The sequence below is a fragment of the Anguilla anguilla genome, chromosome 13 (genome assembly GCF_013347855.1).
Source record: "Anguilla anguilla isolate fAngAng1 chromosome 13, fAngAng1.pri, whole genome shotgun sequence".
In the NCBI taxonomy this organism is placed as follows: Eukaryota; Metazoa; Chordata; class Actinopteri; order Anguilliformes; family Anguillidae; genus Anguilla; species Anguilla anguilla.
Window position 1 is genome coordinate 24,073,973 of NC_049213.1, and position 9,348 is coordinate 24,083,320.

A 9,348-nucleotide genomic window follows, 5' to 3' on the forward strand; every position below is an offset into this window, starting at 1 on the left:
AATGCGTGATTTAAAATATGGGATGTTGCCATTGTTCTTTTAACCAAAATACCTTTAACCAAATAAGCAAACCTGGATTGCTTCAGTAAAATATTGAATTTGTGAAAATATGTAACCTGCCTGAGATGCTTTGGATGAGAGTATCTGCTAAATTTGAAATGTAATACAATGACAAAATTAATTTAACCACGAGGCTAAACATCTGCTTGTGTCTGCATTTGAGCATGTATATACAGGTCCTGAAATTGTACTTTGATACTAAGAATAGGGGACATTGCCATTCATTCTTCAGTAATGACTGGAATTACAATGCCTGCAGCCTTTTGCAGTGATGTTTGCTTTTCACAGTCTCATGTTCTATGCCCTTGTATTGCACCCTCCTGCTCTCCGATTGGCTACATGTTTAGGTTTAGAGGATGTTTACCTAGCCAACATTCTTCCATTCACGACTGCCATAGCACGCCTGCAGTACATGCTGGGCCACCTGACTTGTCACCTATGATCAGCTAGATATGCTGTTCTTCTTCAAATAAGTTTCTTGTATTTTTTGAAAAAATTGTATTTATTGTGGCTGTTTCCCCCCTCTCACAGTGTCCAGAACTAACTTCAGGTTGCCATGGGTGATGTTTAAATTAGCTAGCTTTGAAACTGCTTTCTTTGAGATGCTGCAGTCCCCAAGTAAGGCTATCATGGCAATAGTGAAGTCCATACTGAGGACCTCTTTAAGGTTATCCTCTTCCAGAGAGGTCTGTGGAAGGGGCATATTTCTCTTTAAGTTTGTGCTCACACATGAAAATTGGCAGTTGTCTTCCGATATTGAGAAAGTGTGAATTCCTACCTGTTCACTCGTGCCAAAGTAAACCACAGTTCCATTAGTGTCAGTGTGATGAGTAGCAGTTTCCATACACATCAGCATGTTCATTGCCTTGCTAATCACAAGTATCCACTCCCACAGTGTCAACGTGTTGTTCCTGTCTGCCTTTATTTATAAATAAAGGTTGTACACGCATCTTACCATGTAGAAGTGAGCACTGCTCACTCTACAGTAGGCAGGTCTGTTGGTCTTGTGCATACAACAGATCTATGTTCCCAGTATTCAAGTCACACTGTTTGAATTGAAATGGCCTTCCATACCTCCAGCGACATGAAACCACATTTGAGATTTGTGTTCAATATGCCACAAAAAGAGGAGGATGGCTGTGCAAAGACAATGTAGGAGTTCAGCTCACGCAGGCCCGACAGAGCACATTTTACTGGAGTCATCACGCAACAGCCATCCCTCCCCAACAACATAGTGTAGTACAGCTTGTTCACTGCACAGTTCTAAACTCCCCGAAACAGAACAGAGCATCCTCTCCTCCACAGTTCTAAATCCCCACTGTCCAAGAGTGGGTCACAGCATGACCTCTCCACTGTAAGGTTCTGTACTCTACATAGTACTTCTCCTCCTTTGACCTTACAGAATTCCCGTGACTGTTTTGCCTCAAGTGCAACTCCAAGACTTTGTTGATTAAAAAAACAATGCAAGGAAAGCCTTGTATCCTGTGCTTTGAGAATCCTTTCCATTCTTCACCAGATTCCCTCTCTCTTTTTATCCCTTTCACTTCTGCCATGAATTTCTCAGGAGTCCCACAAATGAGTGGCAGACACACTTCAGGGGAAACACCTGTGACTCACATCAGTCTCGCAGTTTACAGTTCTTTTTACAGTTTACTGTAAAAAAGGGAACTTGGAATCTCCTTCCGTAATGCGATGCAAATCTGCATAAAAATAACTAGCACCAAGACCAACAGTGCCCATTCCTCTCATGATTGGCAGCACCAGGCCCCACCCATTCAATGCCCTATGACGGAACCCTCACGCTACTGGAGGAAGTAATAGAACTGGTCTGGCGTGAGTGTGTGGAGACACTGGGGGTGTGACCTGCTCACAGTTACCGCTGGCCTTTAAAGGCCGTTAGTGATAATTACCACAGACACTCTGTGAGCTGATAACACCCCAGGACTGTCCCTGCGTTTTTGCAGAAGATAGCAGAGTGTGGTGACGTGGCCGCATGCCTGTAAACACAGGCTGACGTGCTTAATCATTCTCACTTTCACGTCATAACCTCACTTTTGCTGGAAGGATCTTTGTGTCTATGTACATATGCACAAGCATTTGTGTGTGTGTGTGTGTGTATGTGTCTGTGTTCTTGAATGACTGTGTGTAAAATAAGTACTGACATTGGCATTGGGTAGATAACTCTACTTATGTGACTTATGTCTAAGCATGATTCCAAATAAAAAATGAAAATTCATGCATAGTAGTTTGTGTACATGCATGCATGTGCTTCTTTGTGTGTGCGTGCGTGCACCTGTATGTGGGTGTGTGCATGTGTGTGCGTGTGTGTCTGTATGTGTATGTGCACCTGCATGTGCATGTGAACTCACTCGTGAAGTTAACTGTTTGTGTTTTCTTCCTCACTGTCTCTCCTCTGCATGCAAGCTTGTAATGTGATCTGCATGCAGCTCACACTGTTCGTGTCTGGGGAGCAACAGCAACGGAGTGAACTCAATGGCATGATAGCAACAGGAGCAATGGGGGGAGGTGCTGTCTTTCTGTCTACTTTGTCCGTTTGTTACACAAGCTCCTCGTCTGTACACTGATCCATTATCTCTCGTCACAGACGTACTTCTTAGCATGTACATAAAGCTGGAACAGGGTCATGGGTTCTAGTCACACAGACAACTGTGTGTTGTTAATGTGGTTAACAAAGGCCTACTTAAGGGTGCGTTGGGCTCCTGCAGGCAGACAACATCCCTGGAAAGAGAAGTGGAGTTTTGATAAACTTGACCCTCATCTTCCTGTGCAACCTCTTAAAACTTAAAGTTAATCTCTGTGGAGGGGAGGGTTTCTCTTTGTATAAACTATATGTAAGTGGAAAGAATGTGGGGGGAGGGGAAGAAAAGATGAGGGGGGCTTTTTTGATTCCATACCCAGTTTCCATTTACATACCCACAGACCAGGCCCCAGCTACCCCAACCCCCACCCCTGAAGCCCAGTCTGTCAACAGGGAGTTTGTCATAACCTCGGTTCACTATTTGAATTTCCTTTGTTTGCAAGACAAACATGCATTCATGTAAGGGTTATACATATAGCTTAAAAGCATAATGCAATACCCTTCCCCTCTCACTCTCTCTCTCTCTTTTTCTTCATCTGTCTCTCTCTATGTCTCTCTCTCTCTCTCATGCCTTCTCTTGATAAGAAACCCTGGGTGCCTGTCTGGCCACAGTGACCCAGCATCTACTTGTTAATGACCGCAAGCTTATCATCATTTCTCTCTCTCACTCTCTCCCTGTAGCTTCAGGTACTTCTGAAAATTATTTCAATGCATTCTGGATTGTGTCTGTGTGTGTCCGTGCGTGTGTGTGTGTGTGTGTGTGTGTGTACATCCTTGTTTGTTTATGTATGCGTGTGAGACAAAGTGGGCTGAGGTTGGGTTGACAGAGCCAGGCCCCTGGGACATACAGACTTTGTGGGAATGCTACATTCAGTAAGGGGAGGCCATGCAAAGATAGAGAAAAACATCCTTCAGAGGACAGCCTTCTACACTTTACACTCACCAAAATCCCAGGAAAAAAGGGAAGGGGAGAGTGGCAAAGGAGGGAGTAATACTAAAATGCCCTCCCCTGGGCATCTGGTTGAGGCCTGAGAGAAAATTACAGTTGGGGATGGTGGCTGCTCAGAGGTGAGTTACTTTTTCTAGCTCACACACATACAAACACACTTAGGTCCACATTTATAAAATACATTATAAGGGCCCAAATATATTTCAGTTTCTGTCTCATGCCATTCACTTGTGTACCAGTACAATAGATATAATAGATATACCAAATTTCCAGAACATAATTTTGCAGCTGATTACATTAACAACAGCACACACACACACACACACAATGGCTGAGCATGTGTAGTCGTGTTCATATGAGATCTATGACATGTGTTCTCATAGCACAGGTAAAGAGACAGTTTGAGAGTGGGATGCTGGAACGCAATACTTTTCTCCTCCTCCATGACCTTTGAACCCTTCTTGTCCTCATGTAATTAACTACCGTTAATTAATGTAACAGCTGTGGTGGTCCCTAGTGAAATACCGCTCTGTATTCAGACAGGAGGCGGTCTGAGGAACCTTAGACGTTAGATCTACATGTGTGGCAGAGATAGTAGCACTGGACAAGTTTAGTTGCTTGGGTTTGCGTTTGCTTTGGAACACTGTGAGTATGTGCCTTTGGGTGTAATGTAAGTGTGGTGTGGTGTATGTGTGTGTGTGTGTGTACGCAAAGAAAAATGAATAGTTGATAAAACCTGACAGTTTATTCCAGCAGCTGCAATGCTGTGCTGTTCGATGCAGAGGTCAGCTTGCTCTTGAATGAAGAGCAGCACTCTACATTGACACGTTACTCATTTCTTCTGTGCTGCCGGCTCTTCCCTGGAGACAGTTTTCTCACCCTACATGGAGGCCTTTAAACATTCTGGCAGCTGTTACGGTTCATTCCCTTCCACATTTACAGCCCCTGCTGCCTCGCCTCACATTAGTTCTTCCTCTGCCCCGCTCCATCATCTCTTTCCTGATCACTCCTATTTTAGTATGTTCTGGTATGTTTGTCCTAGTCCTCCCGCCCACCCCCTGTACAAAAATAAAACTTAATAAAGTTTTTTTTTTCTTCAGCAGAAGGAGGCCAGGGCCCTCACCCCGGGTCTGACAGGCAAACTCGCTCATCGGCGCAAAGCCAAGGGAGGGACCCTCCACTCAGAATCTCCAAAGCACTTTATAAGGAAAGAGAAAGAGGAAAAAACCCCACAGAGGCACTATTTATAGACCACATTTATCATGCTTCTTATTCCTGCTGCTGTTACGAATCTCAGGGAAGTCACTTCACAGGAGCCCATAGTGGGGACGAGGAGGATGAAAGTGATACTAAACCGTGAGGCTCTCTGTGTATTGAAGAGAGCATGTTTGTTGATAAGTGATTATCATTACTGGCATCATCTTTAGGCCCTGGATGAAGGACTGCATGTGATCTGTCTTATCGGTGTCCTGCAGGGACGAATGGTTTATCAGCGTTTTCAGAAGGACGGGACCTCCACTTTGTCACAGAGAGAGAGAGCAGCCCATTCGTTCAGCACTGTGTGCCCCAGAGAGAGCAGCTCACATAGGCTCCCCCGGAAAGGGGACAGCATGGGCTGAACACAGTCCCAAAAAGAGCAGCTCACACTGTTGGGACAGGCTCTTACAGAAAGAAAATGAAGCCCACAGTCTGCATGGTTCATCAAAGAAAAATAACAACTCACACCGAGCAGCTGAAAGTATCCTACTGATGAGCAGCTGTGATTTTTAGCAGTTTCCTACAATGTGAGAGAAGATCACACATCCTGTAGTTATTTACAGAAAGAGAGCAGTTCGCACAGTCTTTACCATCTGGCACACAGAAAGAGCAGCTTACAAAGGTGTCACAGAAGACACATTGTGATACTTGATAATCTTTCTCAGGGCACAACAGATATACACGATAGTTACCTGATCTTAAGTCACAATTCATTTGTTGTAAGTTATGATAGGAAAATTAAATGCCCTGTGACTTCCCTCCATTTGTTTATCCAGTGACTTACTCTTCCACTTTGCATTTTCAGTCTCCTTGGCAACTGGTGTGTATGTGTGTGTCCTCCCCCTCGTCTGTAGATGTTTGTTACGGCAAACTGAACTGTGTATGTGTGTATGTGCGTGTGTGCGCATGTGCATGCGCTTGTGTAAGCTTGAAGAGGACCGATCAGATGTTCACAATTTAAAATATGTGAAAAAGTGTTTTGGATGCTGGGAGAGCTATCATTACAGCAACAGTAAGTTAAAAATCATAGTCAATTTATCAGAGCTGGCTTCACACCACCACTATTCATTACGCTGTGCTTCATCTGTGGTGCCATGGCCACGTTTCTGTATCACACGTCTCATTCTCCCCATCCACACCACCCAACCATTCACCAGACATGAGTCTGAAATATCCATGAGCTGAGCATGAGTTGTCTTGGTGCACCAATGCTGCATTATGAAAATCTTCTCAGAACCCCTTACCACAAGCGGCCATTAGTTTGCCTCTTGAAAATGTCATGAGGTGCAGACTGTGTGTGAACATGTGTGTATGTGTGTGTGCGTGTGTGTGTGTGTGTCTGCACCCCATTCTTTGCATGCCTATGCAAAGTATGTACAGATAGTTCCTTACATATACTTGACTTGGAGACATTTTTACAGAAAAGACCTTATCACCCATCTTTCCACAAAGGAAAGGGTCGGAAGTCTCCAGAAACCCCTCTGAAAAATGTCATTTCCATTTGCATGCCCTTGCAAATCCGTTCCAACCACCAGGCAAATGACATGCAAATGACAGAGAGAGTGTGTGTAAGCCAGCAGGAGGGAACAGAACAGAGGACGGTGAGCAATACTCTGAAAACGAATCGAAAGTATAAATCAATCCAGACAGAGGGGACAACACTGACTGCAAAGAGAAAAATAATCTGTGTGTGTGTTTGTCTCCCCTAGAATCTCAGAATATCAATTTCTCCTAGCAGACGAGCAATTCTTGGAATCACAAACTATGACATCACAATGGAGTTGAACACTGGTGGCTGAGACAATGGCCTCCAGTTTGGAGGAAGGCCTGGACTTGACCTGCACAGAGGGTCCTCACAGTTGTGCTAACAAAGGGCCAGCGCAGCCTCTGAATGGCTGCTTTTACACCTCCCACTCCCTGTCTCCGCTGGCAGCCCGGCCCGGGCAGTGGAACGCGGAGTGGGAGGTGGAGGAGGAGACCACGCGGTAAGGGACGACTCTCTCGTCTGGAAAACAAAGGGCAGGCGCTGATGGCTGGCTGCTCCATACTGGCCCACAGTTACCACTTTACTGACCTTCCTGGCACTTACAATCTGTATTCACCCAACCCCCCCTCCTCTATCCCCAGTCCCTTTACTCTACTGGCTGCCTTGCCTATCTATAAAACCTCCATTAAACCAACAGGTCTGACGTGTGCTATGGCTGTGCCAAGCCAGTTCCTCTAGCAGTGTCACCCCCTGCAAATGCTCATAAATGTTTACTGTGCTCACAGAGATGGTAACAACTCTGTGCAAGGTTGAGAGATAGACGTCAGAGCAAGGCCAATGAATGTCTAAAAAGAAAGAGATTTTAAGAATAGAGGCAGAGGTCACATTATTTTGAGAACTGACTACAAATTATGACACACCTGCCCAGAAAGATGAGACAGGTGCACACGCAGAGCAGAGAAACATGAAACTATTCAAACAGATCGCCAGCGAGCTCCAGATGAAGATGAGAGCTCTGAATAAATGCAGGGGGATGTGTACCATACCTGAGTCTCATTAAACCAATCTGAGCAAACACTGTAGAGATGGTCAGCAGTATCTATTACTGCACTCACTCAGGTAATCCTTTTAGAGAGTCACGCTATTAGAGCTCCATATGTTTTGAATTCAAAGCCCCTAATTGTCATGAACAACAGACCCCATGTTTTCATATGCCATTGATCAACAAGCTGACACTTCTCCATGTAGCTGTAGTCCCCAGCCCTCCTCTGTAAACCTCTAACCATGTGACCATACAATGTTGCGTTTCTGTGTGGCTCTGTGTGCTGTATATCAGGGGGATACCTTATCCATTACCCAGCACTTGTAGCTTTAAAAAACTATGTATGTTGTGCAGTATGTGAAATGACAGCCAAGAGGACCAAACTGATGGCAGAACTGTGTGGGTCAGGGGTTTGTGTGTGTAAGTCTATGTCTATGTATTTTCTAGAAGCCTAATACCCTCCCTCAATGACCCCACTTTCTCTGTCTTTCTGTCTGCTTTCTGTCCCTTTCCTGTATATGCCCTTTTTCCTCCCACACTCTTACATCTGTCCTTTTCTCTCCCACATTCATATGTACTTTTCCCCTCTTCCTATTTCTCCTAATCCCCATCGGCACCTCCCCTTCCCACCAGCGAGGTTTGAGGTGTGTCTGTACTATAGAGGGCTATGCTGGAGGAGACAGGTTGGGTCCCCAGCTGCCTAGGGGATTTTTGTGATGCAGCTCTATAATTACCCCCTCTGCTGGGTCACCATGGGGGAGGAACAGAGTACCTGTAAATAGGCGGAGTCACCCAGAAGAGAGCTGGGCCACTGGGAGAAGCACTGCCGTTAACCTTGGCTGGTGCGGGCCAGTTTTCTGGAGGCCATGATTAAAGTGAGAGAGGACAGTGAAGTGTGCAATGAGAAACTCCACCCCCAGAGGAAGTAAGTCCTTTTCATGTGCACAGCCACGGTAGAGTTTACGGAGGATAATCTCTCATTAGGGAAATTACACGTATGATTGCCAGGGTCAAATACAAAAAACAAAAACAAAAACGTTTTTTTGTGTATTATATTCTTTAGCCTGTAAACTGTTTTTTTCCCCCTTAAAAATGTTATTTTGATTTATTTACAGTGATTTAAAAAAAGAAAGAAATTATAATAATTTCTTCTTATATCACTTTTGGTGGGGTTTGTACGTCTGTTGGATTGTTTTATTTGAAACAGGACAGGTTCCCGGATTTAAATAAAGAAGTAAACTGGGGTATATGGATTCACTGAAGGTCTATCAATCCAGATGATTTAAAAATTAGTTTATCTGCAATACACATGCATGGTTAAAATGTATGTTATAATGTGCTTGCCAAAATCTTGCACATAGCAGACGCCCCTGCAAACTTCACATACATATTTGTATGAATGTTTTTGTTCTAGCAAAAGTGGCAATCGGTTCTATTTAAATGTCATGTAAATCCATTTCCAACATTTCACAAGTAAACATGAAGAGATCTGACAAGTTTTAAAGCAAAAAATCTAAGGTCAAAGAGCGACCCCAAGTGTAAAATACAAAAATTACAGGGGCATGCAGTGTGAAAACCTTGCTGAAAATTCCAGCTAAAACCAGCGGGGATCCTGAGCTGATTTAAATAGTTTAAGCTGTGTTTTTGACACTTATAATTGGTCAAAGCTGATCTGTAGGTGCAGAAAGCTGGTCAAATCTGGTTAAGCTGGTAGGGTAAGCCGGTGGTCAAACTGACTATACAGGCTGGAAGTTGGAGAGTTCTGACTCAACTAACTAGTAAACATTTTCTGAGGTTACATTCCTTATTGGTGGTTTGATCCAAGTTTCAACTTGAATTCACCTTCACTTCGAAATGAGACGTTTCGATTGGTAAAACTCGATCGGTAAAGTGATTCATAAACCTATAACATAGGGCAGAATATGGCTGTTTATGCACTTCTACAGTAATTCCAA

The 9,348-nt window shown here is 44.1% G+C and overlaps 1 long non-coding RNA gene across 1 annotated transcript; it reads left to right on the forward strand.

The window, feature by feature from the left end:
• The first annotated feature begins 3,055 nt into the window (after window positions 1-3,055).
• On the forward strand, window positions 3,056-8,472 carry LOC118210568. The gene is made up of 3 exons (XR_004761880.1): window positions 3,056-3,727; window positions 4,709-6,466; window positions 6,575-8,472. It is a non-coding gene; the product is annotated as an uncharacterized LOC118210568 (long non-coding RNA).
• The last annotated feature ends 876 nt before the right edge of the window (window positions 8,473-9,348 follow it).